This window comes from Armigeres subalbatus, unplaced genomic scaffold, assembly GCF_024139115.2.
Source record: "Armigeres subalbatus isolate Guangzhou_Male unplaced genomic scaffold, GZ_Asu_2 Contig1836, whole genome shotgun sequence".
Taxonomy (NCBI): domain Eukaryota; kingdom Metazoa; phylum Arthropoda; class Insecta; order Diptera; family Culicidae; genus Armigeres; species Armigeres subalbatus.
The window spans coordinates 122,056-134,308 of NW_026942657.1; the positions used below are offsets into that span (position 1 = coordinate 122,056).

Consider the following 12,253-nt stretch of genomic DNA (forward strand, 5'->3'; position numbering starts at 1 on the left):
ACACGGAAACTCACCTTGTTTCATCAACTTCTAAGCTAGGACGAATTATTTCCAAGACCATTGCGACGGTACTTTTTTGAAGGCGGAATCTCATAAAAAAAATCCTGATCATCCCAGGTATCAATACTTATACGAGTGCGCATTTTATACTGACGACGTGCTAATTGTAAGCCAATAATATCCTCCTCATCTTCACTATCACTTTCGAAATATCTCCAACGAGGGCGATCCCAAATGTGCTGGCGTCGTGAGTTCATTTTTAAATTTGTACTTTTTGATACCTTCCAGAATTTTTAAAATATAATTGTCAAATTCTACAATCTTCTGCGCTTAGCGCTCTTAAGCGATGTCAAACCATCGTTTAAATTGAACCTCGCTTATCTTAAACGTGACGTTTGATAAGCCACGTTTAGTAGTTGAGTGAGGGTGAAGAAATCGAAAAAATACTAAACCAAGTTTAAAAACCCGGATAAAAAATATGATTAAAATATCATAAATTTTACTGTTACATCACCAATTAAAACATAGTAATTACCATTGAATGTAATGAAATTTTAACAACTAAATCACATCAGAGACAATGGTTTTCCACGATAAAGTGAATGGTAAATGGGACTTTTACAATAAAAAAGGGGGGTTGTTATGTATCTTTACAATAAAAAAATCGAAAAAATTTCATACAAATTTCAGAGCAAAACAATTGATTTAACGGTTCTTTAATGGGATGATTTCGAAGGCCAAAACAATAGAAAACAATGTGTTTCAAATGTTTTTCTCGTATTTTTTCTATTGTTTTACATTAAAAGTACAATGGGATTTTAAATACATTTTACTTCAATCTCGACTTCAATATTACAATAAAAATTCAATTCAATTTAATGTTGTTCAATTTGTTTTAATGGTACTACATATTTTATTTAGCTTTAATTAAGTTTAAACTTTATTTGTAATCAGTCAATTTAAATTTCGTTAATAGGTATATATATTTAAAATAAGTCTACTTCAATTTTAATTAAGTTCAATTTAACTTTAATTTAATTTCAATTTAATGTAAGTTAAATTAATTTGAAATTTAGTTTCAATTTATTTTTAATACAATTTGATTTTAGTTTCAAAATTATTTCAATTTGATTTTAGTTCATTTTTTTTTTTAATTTAAATTTGAATTATTAGTGGTATTGTTCAGTGCGTTTACTGCTATTCAGACCGGGATGCATAAACGTAGATTTCAGTCGCCCACGATGCAACCGGCTATACTCAATGAAGACGCTGTAACTGATGCTGCTCGCATTTGTTTTTCTGTGGAAGACGGAAATTATAAAATCATGTCAGGTTTCTTACAAAAAGTATAAGCCACAAAGAAAAAGAAAAGTTACCTGTTTATCTTTTTATTGTATCCCGTTGGTGATATAGCTCGATGATAGTCGCCGAACGATATTGAATCATCAGTGATGGTGGCAAGCTGCATTGTTTTAGCATTAACTCAATTTCTGAAAAGGAACAAGGATACATGCTAACAAAAATTTTGCGAACTGCTTCGGCGGAGTAAATCAAGGGACCCCTTCCTAAGGGTCTTTCACGTGAAAAAATTAATGTTATTAAATAAGATTTCTAATACTTTTTTGTGCTTAATGATATGTATAAGAAAAAACTTATACATTGCACTAGGCACATACATTCCAAACTTATACTTTTCATTAACTTATGAATTTTTTAGCTTTTTGGTATGGGATCATTCATTAGATGACATAATGAAGTGTATTGATATTTTCGTTGTTGTTACTTATGAGGTTTTAATTTATAAGTTTTTTTCTTTACGTGTTGAAAGATTTCTCCCACATCAAAATGGTCCGGTATCATGATAATAACAATATAAATACTCACCACGGTACAGCGGCCAATGATCCGCCGTCGCTTGCTCGCAGAATCAGTATTTAAATAAATAAAAGGAACACTTCGTTTACTTCGTCTTTCCACTAATCACAAACAAAATTCTCCAAGTAAAATTAAAAGTGAAAGATTTTTTCCTTTGAATTTTTCAAATTTAAATTGATCAGAACATGAATATTTCAAGACCTGCAATTAAAATATATATTTGAAAGTCGGTAGAACGTTTTTTCATGTAATAATGAAAGTTATTGTTATTTTATTGTTTTCAATTGTTATTTCATCAACATAATGGATCAATGAAATATTCTAAAATTTTATTTTTATTTCCTTAAAATGGATTATCTGATCACCGAGATGGAATACCTTTATAGTTTGTTTAATTTTTGGATGAGCAATATAAAACATAAGCGAACAACCAAAATATTATAGAATGTATCGGTCACATTTAAATGTATTGTACTTTTAAAGTAAGTACAATACAAGATTTTTACAACCGTTGAAAATCTACAATAAAAGTACAATTGATTGTATTATTTACCACATAACCAATTGTATTCCAATGGAACATACCATACAAGGTACTGTAAATTTTTATCCGGGAATTGTTTAAACCTCGTTTAATTTATAAGTGCAGGTGAAGAAATTGGCCCTAAATCAAACAAATCGGCTGGATCTGTTGAAAATTTACCCCAGCTGCCACACATCACCGCAGGTTGTCGTAGTCCCCAGCGGGTCTCGTTTGAAATAGAGTATTAGCCGAAATATTCACACAATCTTACACACCATCCATCGTTGCTCTTATAAGTATTGTAATCTTCCCGGAAAAGCTGTTCTCATCCATAATTTTCCATAGCTCTATTTGGGCTAAACTATGATACCACACCTTGAAATTGTGTGTGGGTGTGTAGGGACGGTATTTTTGAAGGATTTGCTGTACAGCAAAGAGCTGGTCCGCTGTAGGCTGACCATACGTACCGTATTTTACGGGACAGTCCCGTTTTTTCGACCTTATTGTGCCGTCCCGTCGTTATCAAAAAAATCCTAAATTCTCCCAAAGAGCTTCAAAATATTATTCGAACAAATTCATTTTTTTAGACAAAGACATAGAAATTGATTTTTTGTGTCTTTATTAGAGAGATTTGCAGCCCCCGCCGGGTCATCTCTCAACGAAGAAAGTGAACGAAACCCATAAAAAAAGTGTGAGATGTTATGTTATTAGTGTTGCTTTTAAAAGAATGCTATCTATGCCGTTTTACATTTTCCATTGACAGTTTAATTAATAGTTTTAATAGTTTTTAACAGTTAATGACAACAGGTGCATCTACGGGAGATTTTTTTATACAGTTTAATTTGAATGATTTTTTTCTGCCTTAAATTAAAATTAGGTTAATTTCATTAGTGGATTGAACGAAATTAGTAACTTGTATTTCCTGTATCAAGTATTTCAAGTATTTCCTGAAAATCAAGTCACGCCTTACCGTCAAAAAAATTAAGCGCAAGGACAGACGATTTTATCTCCAGATTAAGTTCATTTTCGATTATTCTTTTTGAATCTTCAAAAGTATGTGATTCAACTTTTTTCATGCTTTACCACATATTTTTATTTTTATTTTCGAAACATTAAAACCATTCAAAGTCTTTCTGAAAAATTCTGAATATTTTCATCCATTGTAAGAAAAACGACGGCGTGAAACAATAAATTGTAAATAGACTGAACAAAATCGAGTAGGCAGTTACAAACCGAGGGAAAATTTGGTCAGATTAGAGGCTAGATTTATGGTCCAGACGTACTTTAAGGCTAGTTTACACATCAGGAGCCTGTCTGCAAATTTCGCTCACATGTGTGTGGACGGGATTTATGGGATTCCGTATGAAAAATTAGAAATTCGGCCCAATTTAAAATACAATCCGGCGGAAATCTTCGAGAGTCCGAGCTATAAATTGGCCAGGATTTTTTTTTTCCTTTTTGCGACAAAATGGCACGAGTCCCAATTTTTTTGGGAGCACATGGGAACAAAATCAATGGACAAGATTCCCGAGTTGTGAAGCTACTTTTAACGTCATTTAAATCAATTTCGACCAAAAAGGACTGTAAATTAATTGGTTTTGACTTTTATTCTCATGCGCCAACCATATTCATGAAAATAATTAAAATTATATTTTATCAATGTTCTTTCCTTGTAGAGATTTTGTTATTCTTAGTTTTTTCCCACTTATATTTATGACAAAAATATTTGGCACGGCAAATCAATAATACCACCCTTGCGCTTTTCGCATTTGCCTTTTGACATTTTTTCTTAAAACTATTTTTTTCAGCCTTCTAATGGCCAAAACCAGCCTTAGGCAGGGTATTTTGACTACCTATTGTTTGTTTTTTCAATTGTTCAGAATTGGATAAGTTTTTGACATTGATGAATAATAAAATCCTCATTGAATTCATATCTAAGAGTGAATCAAAATAAAATTAAAAAATTCATCAATTTGTTAAATATTGAAAGATGCGTAATCTACGTGTTTTGTTCACGTCTCTTTGAAGAGTGAAATATTTGTAGTTTAGTATTTTTCACAACTAACTTAATACAATAGAATGTTATGGTGGTAAATGATTCACTCTAAAATATTTCTAATTTCTTACACGGAAAATGAAAACTAAGCCCATAAATTTTGAAATTTCCACAGCCCTTGACAAGGTTGTTTGACACGTCCCGTTTTGCAGACGCGTTTGTCCCGTTTTTTCACCGAAATGATCTGGTCAGCCTAGTCCGATGTCGAGCGACCGTCAACGAAGCCGGTTTAATAATTTTTCACGAACATATTCACTGTTGGTAACAGACGACGGCAGTAATCTGAGATATTACTTTTAAGACTAGATTTAGGAAGGTGATCGCTCGATAGTTCTCACGCTTCAGCATGCCTTTTTTTGTAGGAACGTAGTCAAACGTAGGAACGTAGTCAAATGTAGGAACGTAGTCAAACGTAGTTCCATCCGAAGACCTTCTGGAGTGACGAAAATCGGTTTTTGTGGCACAAACAGGATCGGACCCCAATTTTTTGTTCTACTGATACTTTTCTTTTCAAAGACTGGTTCGAATAACAGCTCTACTTCTTCGCTTCAAAAACCAATGTCAACGAAAATTCGCTCCTAGTCCGAATACATTCGTATCAGTCCATGAATTGGAACAGGCCAAGGAAGTCCTTTCAAGGGTTGCACAACAGGAGGTTTTTACGGAAGAGCTCAAGGATTTGGCTAAAAATCGACCGGTTTCTAAACGATCACCACTGCGCCTGCTTCATCCATTCCTAGACGAGAATAGCCTGATTCGTCTGCGTGGGCGTCTGGATCACTCTTCTGAAAAATACCAAACAAAGCACCCTATCATACTTCCAAAGCATCACCCTCTCACGGTGTGCCTATGGCCGTTATTAACGAAAAAAATGTCCAAAGACTGAAACTATTTAAGAAATATTTCACTGTCATGAGACGAGTTTACTACAATTCCATTTAATTCCACCAAATCGTATTACTTTAACATATACTTTAACATATTTCGACTTCAACTGTAAGGTCGTCTTTAGTGTCTCGTACTTGACTGGACTCAAGTCTGCTGACTCGTCAGGTCGTCTTCAGTGTCTCGACTTGAGTCAGGTCAAGTACGAGACACTGAAGACGACCTTACACACTTAATTTTTTACCCGGGATCTCAGCAAAATGGTCAACTTTTACCGAGATTCGCACAGCTGTGTCCCAGCAAACATGTTTTTTGCCGAGATTTCTGTCAAAAGTGCTGAAAATCAGCAAATGATTTGCCAAAACTCAACTAACAAACACCAAACAGGGTCCGCAAATCGTCCTCCACCTGATCGATCCACCTTGCTCGCTGTGCACCTTGCTTTCTTGTTCCCGTCGGATCTTTGTCGAGAACCATTTTCACCGGATTACTATCCGACATTCTGACAATGTGTCCGGCCCACCACAGTCGTCCGACTTTCGGTGTGAACGATGGATGGTTCTTCCAACAGCTGATGCAACTCGTGGTTCATGCGCCTCCTCCACGTACCGTTCGCCATGTACACCTCAACATAGATGGTACGCAGCCCTTTCCTTTTGTAAACTCCATGGGCGCTCTGGTCCTCCACGAGCATTGTCCAGATCTCGTGTTCGTAGGGGACTACCGGTCTAATGAGCGTTTTGTAAATAGTAAGTTTGGTACGGTGGCGTACTCTGCTCGATCGGAGCGTCTTGCGGAGTCCGAAGTACGTACGATTTCCTGCCACGACGCGTTTCCGAATATCTTCCGATAAATTTTACAAAAATATGGCGCAAGGAATGATAAAAGTTGTAGTTATAGTTTTTGGCACAGGTGGCACTGCAAGATGTAGCTTCTTTAATAAACGATTTTTAAATATGGTGTCTTTGGCAAAGTAGTTCAATTTATTATATTTTTTTGCCGAAGACACCAACACACCACGAAGTCCAATGTCCATATATCATCGTTTTTTAAGTACGGGCGACTTCTATGGATAGATCCTAAAATAGTAGTTTGCGCAACTAGTTGCAAAAAGATGATTTTTTCAGTACGAGTTGTACGAGCTTGCCGAGTCGGATAAATACTACGAGTTCGAAAAAGTTATTGTAAGGTAACCACTCCATCCGGTGGGGTTTGATCCCACGAAACCAGTACGCTAGACAGTAGGGTGGTTCAAAAAATCGATTTTGCTCCACAGTGCTCATCTGATTCTTTACCATGTTCTGAGTGTCCTCTGAAAATTTGAGCTCATTTGGATTAAAACTGATTTAGCACAATGCCAGCGAAGACGTTGGTGCCAAAGTCTACCCAGACTGAGGCTCAAGTGTTCGCGGGTACGTCGGGGGGGGGAGGACTGCTCCAACGGACACAAAAACGGGGGAGACAGTCTCCAGAGGATGAGCTCCCTGCGGGCCGCTCCAAAACGCGGAGGGTTACTACCTCGAACAAGGGTAGTGGGGCTGGGAAGCTGAACCCCGGCCGAGAACTCCCAGCCGCCCCAGACCAGGGAAATATAGGGGGATGACGCCTCCTGGACCCTGGTCAAGAACAAGGGGAAACCGAAGACGTCAAGGGCCGAAAAGAAGGCCCAGGCGAATGAGGGTAGCAAGAAGTCTAGGGTAGGCGCCAAACGCTCCAGGGGCGATGCCCTAGTCATCAAGACGGACGAGGCTAAGTACTCGGACGTCTTGAAGGCGATGAGGAGTGACGTCAAGCTCGGTGATTATGGTGCCGACGTACGTTGAATAAGACGTACCCGGATGGGCGAGATGATTCTCGAGCTGAAGCGGGACGTCTCTCAAAAGGGCGCCGCCTACAAGAAGTTGACGGAGGAAGTCCTAGGCGAGACGGTCAAGGTGAGGGCACTCACGACGGAGGTGAATCTAAGGGTTAAAGACCTGGACGAGATCACCGAAGTCGAAGAGCTCGTCACGGCACTGCGGCGACAGTGAGAAGTGGAGACGCCCACCGCAGCTGTTCGGCTACGGAAGGTCCGGCAGCGACGCAGGTAGCATTGGTTCGGCTTTCTGCAACGGACGCCCCCAAGGTAGTCAAGTTAGGGAGCGTCAAGGCGGGATGGTCGGTGTGCCCTGTGGGCATATACGAGCAACCCGAAGTTTGCTTCAAGTGCCTGGAACCGGGGCACAATCAATGGGACTGCGAAGGCCCTGACAGAAGCAAGCTCTGTCGACGCTGCGGATTGGAGGGACATAAGGCACAATGCTGCACGAACCCTCCCAATTGTTTGATTTGTTCCAGCAAAGCTGTGAACAGCAATGGGGGGTTCGAAGTGCCCGGCGTTTAGGCGTGCTGCAAAATCACAGTGAAGGTAAAGCAGCTGGCTTGCTCGGCCTCGCCCGAGTGTTTGGTGTGCGCAGGTTTAGAGGAAACGGCGGAACACGTGTTGTTCGTGTGCCCACGTTTTCGCGCAATGCGTGACCACATGCTTGCCACATGTGGTCTGGACACTACCCCGGACAACCTAGTTCGGAGGATGTGTAAAGATGAAGTTGGCTGGAATGCCGTTTTATCGTCCAAATCGTCTCGGAGCTACACAGAAGGTGGCGCGTGGACTCGAGGAATGGCTAGTTCAGGCGCAAACAAGAGGTGGTCCAAGGGTTCGGAGTCGGCTTCATGGGTCATACCGGTGGTCATGCCCTGTGGTCGAACTCGATCCTTTTATCATGGCCGCGCGAAGAACAACATGGTATCGTCGCTTTCGCGGCGTCGGTCAACCGGGCGGGTTCCGAGCTCGAGGACGGAAAGGGGTCCTCGTCAAGGCTGGGGTAGGCGTAGGCAAGTCCCTCTGTGTGTTGGCGAACAGACCCTATCGCAGAGAGGTCAATTTGGGGTGCACGCGGCATCATCATTCTTGATACCAGTCGTGCAGAGGGAAGCAGGCGCGAAGTCGACCCTTCCCACCTTCCAAGGACATAGGGAATGGTAAGGCCACCTGGAAAGCCGGCAACGCACTGGCACCATACCATGGTGTTCTTCTAAAAAAGCGAGTCACGATGTTCGATGCTACAAGGACACGCAGCTAACCTCGAGGGTGCGTTGTGCACTGGCCCCCCTTTGAAACATTACTTTCTTGTTGTACCGAAATGACTATGGGCTTGGCGGCAATGGAAACGGTTTAGCGGGTCGGGGATGTAGTCCTGCCTCCCTCGTTTGCTGTCGAAGGTGGTCCCTAACCCCGCACTTCCTGGACAACCCAGGATGTCTGTTGAGCAGATGCCCCCTCCATTGCTTAGGAAGAAAAAAAAAGTACAAGTCAGACCCACATGGCATGATAAGGGTGAGCACACAAATCAGACTCACACGGAGCGTAGCGCGAGTGCAAGCATGGAGTGCATGAGCATGTACCAGGTAGTTGGGTGAGGAGCATACAAGTCAGACCCACACGGTATGTAAGAGGTGAGCATCCAAGTTAGATTCACACGGTAAGATAGAGGTGAGCATACAAGTCAGACTCACAGGGTGTGACAGAGCATGTAGGGTGTGTTAGAGGGTGCGATAGAGCGAGCACCCAAGTAAGACTCGCATGGGACGGGTGCCTGTGTGAGCGAGAATGAGCGAGTACGTTAAGTACTGCCATCCCCCAGAAGTAGTACTGGGAGGTAGTTCCTGGGGGAAACGATGGCGGAGCCCAAGGGAGTTTAGTCGGTATTACCGGTACGGTCGAGTCCGACACTCCAGTACACTTCCGTATGGTAGTTTGGCAACTACAATGCACGTGTGCTGGGTTGGTATGTAAATGCATTCTCCCTTGTAAAAAAAACCATGTACTTCGTCTTCGACGTGTTAATGACTTGTCCGATCCGCTTAGCTTCCCTCTTCAGTCTGATGTAGGCTTTCTCCATCTTCTCAAAGTTATGTGCCATAATATCTATGTCGTCGACGAAGCCAAATAGCTGGATGGACTTATTGAAAATTGTACCACTCGTGTTAATCTCTGCTCTTCGTATTACTCCTTCCAAAGCGATGTTGAATAGCAGACATGAAAGACCATCACCTTGCCGTAACCCTCTGCGCGTTGAGAAGGGACTCGAGAATGCCCCTGAAGCTTGAACTACGCACAACACCTGATCCATCGTCACTTTGACCAACCGTATCAGTTTATCCGAAAATCCGTGTTCGTGCATTAGCTGCCATAGCTGGTCCCGATCGATTGTATCCTATGCGGCTTTGAAGTCGATGAATAGATGATGTGTGGGCACGTTGTTTTCGCGGCATTTCTGCAGTACTTGGCGAATGGCGAACACCTGGTCCGTGGTGGAGCGTTCGCCCACAAAACCCGCCTGGTACTGCCCCACGAACTCCCTTGCAATTGGTGCTAGTCGACGGCAGATAATTTGAGAGAGTACCTTGTAGACGGCGTTCAGCAATGTGATTGCGCGGTAGTTGCTACAATCCAGCTTATCGTCCTTTTTGTAGATGGGACACCCGACACCTTCCACAAAACTTCCTCCGCCCAAATGTTGGTAATGACCCAATGCAACGCTCTAGCCAGTGATTCACCACTGTGTTTAAATAGCTCTCGTGGTAGTTGGTCAACCCCAGGGGCATTGTTGTTCTTTGGATCACCTCTCGCTCGTTTGTAAGAAGGTTTCCGTTTATGTCCTTACACATATCGGGCTGTGAACGAGAACGGTTCAACTTCTAATAGAACTTTCGTGCATTATTAGCGCGGTACAGTTGCTCCGTCTTTTCACGGTCTCGATCTTCCTGCTGGTGCTTTTTCCTCCGGAAAATCGAGTTTTGTCTGTTTCGCGCCCGTTTATATCGTGTCTCTTTCGCCCTCGTGCGGTGTTGCAGCAATCTCGCCCATGCTGCATTCTTCTCCTTAACTAACTGCTCACATTCGCTGTCATACCAGTCGTTTCTCTGATCCGGAGCCACCGTGCCTAGTGCAGCGGTTGCGGTGCTTCGAATGGTGGATCGAATATCTCTCCAGCCATCTTCAAGATATGCTACGCCTAGCTGCTCTTTCGTTGGGAGTGCCACTTCCAGCTGCTGCGCGTAGTCTTGGGCTAGTCTACCGTCTTGTAGCCGCCCAATGTTTAGCCGCGGCGGACGCCTCCGACGCGTGTTGATCACCGTCGAGAGTTTTGAGCGCAGACATACTGCAACGAGGTAGTGGTCGGATTCAATATTCGCACTGCGGTAAGTGCGTACGTTCGTGATGTCGGAGAAGAATCTACCGTCGATTAGAACGTGGTCGATTTGGTTTTCCGTTACTTGATTAGGTGATTTCCATGTGGCCTTGTGGATATTCTTGCGGGGGAAGAAAGTGCTTCGGACTACCATTCCGCGGGAGGCTGCAAAGTTTATGCATCGTTGGTCGTTGTCGTTCGATACGGTATGCAGACTATCCGGTCCGATGACCGGTCTATACATTTCCTCCCTTCCTACCTGTGCGTTCATGTCACCGATGACGATTTTAACGTCCCGCAGTGGGCATCCATCGTATGTCTGCTCCAGCTGTGCATAGAACGCTTCTTTCTTCGTCGGGTCTCCCTTCGTGTAGGCAGTGCACGTTGATGATGCTATAGTTGAAGAAACGGCCTTTTATCCTCAGCTTGCACATCCTTGCGTTGATTGGCTGCCACCCAATCTCGCGTTGGCGCATCTTTCCCAGCACTATGAAGCCGGTTCCCAGCTCGTTGGTGTTACCACAGCTTTGGTAGAAGGTAGCCGCTCGATGCCCGCTTTTCCACACTTTCTGTCCTGTCCAGCAGCTTTCCTACAGCGCCACGACGTCGAAGTGTCGGGGATGTAATTTATCGTACACGCTTAGTTCAGTTCACCTATAAATAGGTAACTGATTCACCCATATTTGGGTATCTTATAAAATACCTATAATATGAGTGAAATTTACCAAGAATATTAGTAAAGTTTACCAATATTATTAGAAAAATTAATTTACCTATATATGGGTAACTTCTCGGGTAACTTGATTTACCCATATTTGGTTGAAAAATAAAACATTTTAGAATTGATGCTTGACAATAAATATCAATTTTCTTCCTTGATAATTTCCAAACAGAGGATGGCAAAACAAAAAGAAACTGATCTTGGCCGAAGCCGAAGAAATACGGAACCGGTGTTGTTTACTTTATCGGTAAGTAGGTTTAAATTTGCTGGACAAAATTAATGTTATTAAAAGATCAAATTTGTTGTTTTCAGATTAACTTGAGGCTATTTTTCCGGAACTGCACATACACAGCGATTTATTTCCCTGATGCTCGTTACCGGATAGCATCGAACCCGGACGATTTTATCGACCTGTACGTGCACCAGACCGGTGAATGCAAGCTCATCCGGAGTTCTTTGCCCGCAGAGCTATCGATGCCCCTGAAAGGAAAAAAATGATGAAAGCGCTGTGGACGGATAATGCCGTAAATACGAATCCTCTCCGGAGCCAGATTGTTTGCATGCAGCTAGAGGAGCTACAGGTTGGATTGACGAGAGAGCACACCGATTCGGCCGGCGCAGAAAAAAGGAGGAAATCTGAAAAGTAAATCATGATCGTGAAGCTGCACCCGACGTGTCTATTTCTTCATAGGTAAGCTTAATTTTTCTAGGAAATATTTTCTATGGATAACTGTTGCGTTCGTTACTTTCAGTTTATCAATTCCGTCTGGGATGTGATCGTCACTTATTTGGTACCAGCCAATCTACTAAAATCTGGATCTTAAACGAAACCATCATCTGTAGAGGCGTGGAAATCCTTTGCGTAGTGGATCATCAATCGGGAATGTCCGGCAGTATAGTAGTGGTGGCGTGATTCCCATTATTTTGTTATCAACAGGGTGGAGCGCCTTTTATTCTGT

The 12,253-nt window shown here is 42.2% G+C and overlaps 1 long non-coding RNA gene across 1 annotated transcript; it reads left to right on the forward strand.

Annotated features, from left to right (window-relative positions):
• The first annotated feature begins 11,401 nt into the window (after positions 1-11,401).
• Positions 11,402-12,219, forward strand: LOC134203391 (uncharacterized). Its single transcript, XR_009977589.1, has 3 exons — positions 11,402-11,541; positions 11,607-11,985; positions 12,047-12,219. It is a non-coding gene; the product is annotated as an uncharacterized LOC134203391 (long non-coding RNA).
• Positions 12,220-12,253: the final 34 nt, after the last annotated feature.